The following is a 1,142-nucleotide window of genomic DNA, read 5'->3' as shown; positions in this document are numbered from 1 at the left end:
TGCCCTCTGACCCAGAGGGAGATACTAGCTTTAACTTTTGTTTGCTAGGCAAGTACCTTTGAAAAGATAATCCAAGAGAAAAGCTGTCACAAGGTGTATAGAAACACCATAGAGAATTGCCCTGCAACAAAAATCCCAGGGAAGAAATCAAATTGGTGTGTCTTCGGCCATGTGCCCAATCTTGCATCAAGCACTTTGCGTAAGGAGATGGGGTAGTATTATTGGCTCTGCTAGAGTCAACTTCCCATCCAAGAACAGGGGTCAAGGTCAGTTACTAAGATATTAGGAGAAGTGTGCTTGACAAAGATGAGTCACATTTATTATGATTCAGTTTAGAGTGGAAATTATGAAGATAAAGAGGTTAGATGAGACTAGATCATGAAAAATTATGTAGGTCACATTTAGAAGTTTGGAATTTGTCCTATGTGCAATAGCAATTGTATTAAACCATTATATAATGGGGTAGTGTAATGTTATCTTTAAAAAGAACACACTAGCAGATTATAAGAATAGGAGAGAATAAATGAGAAGTTAGGGGACTGTTATAATAGTCCAGGTAAAAGATAACAGAGGCCTGAACCAGGATAGCAGGGGTGGAGAGAAATGGGCAAATTTAAAGATATTTCGGTAGTATCAATAGGGAGAGAAGAAAGAATGAAGGACAAATTTTGTTCTTGTTTTGGGAAACTTAGTGAATTGAGTTATAGAATCTAGAAAGAGGAGTAGGTTTTAGGTGGGAAAGAAGGCAAATTCAGCTTTGAAAATTATAAATTTGAGTCTACGGCCACGCCACCCTGAACAAGCCCGATCCTGTCTGATCTTGGAAGCTAAGCAGGGTCGGGCCTGGTTAGTACTTGGATGGGAGACCACGTAAGAAGACCAGGTGCTGTAGGCGTAAAAAATAAAAAATAAAGGATTGTAAGCTGACAAGGTCCTTGCAATCTGTGAGGTCAACCAAGGGTTGCCTTGCCTTAAAAAAAAAGAAAAAGAAAAAGAAAAAGAAAATTATAAATTTGAGGTAGGATGAGTCATAGAAAGCTAGGCTGAAAAGATGGAGTAGAAACATATGTCCATGACATGGGTGGGAAGAGGGCTAAACAGAGAGAAGACTCCTGTAGGACAAAACCTGAAGAACACAGATA

General features: G+C 39.1%; 1 pseudogene; it reads left to right on the top strand.

Annotated features, from left to right (window-relative positions):
- The first annotated feature begins 776 nt into the window (after positions 1–776).
- LOC120599201 (uncharacterized) lies at positions 777–895 on the top strand (annotated as a pseudogene).
- Positions 896–1,142: the final 247 nt, after the last annotated feature.

This window comes from Pteropus medius, unplaced genomic scaffold (genome assembly GCF_902729225.1).
Source record: "Pteropus medius unplaced genomic scaffold, Ma_sr-lr_union100, whole genome shotgun sequence".
NCBI lineage: Eukaryota > Metazoa > Chordata > Mammalia > Chiroptera > Pteropodidae > Pteropus > Pteropus medius.
The sequence above is the reverse complement of the archived record's forward strand: the minus strand, read 5'-3'. Positions and strand labels throughout refer to the sequence as shown.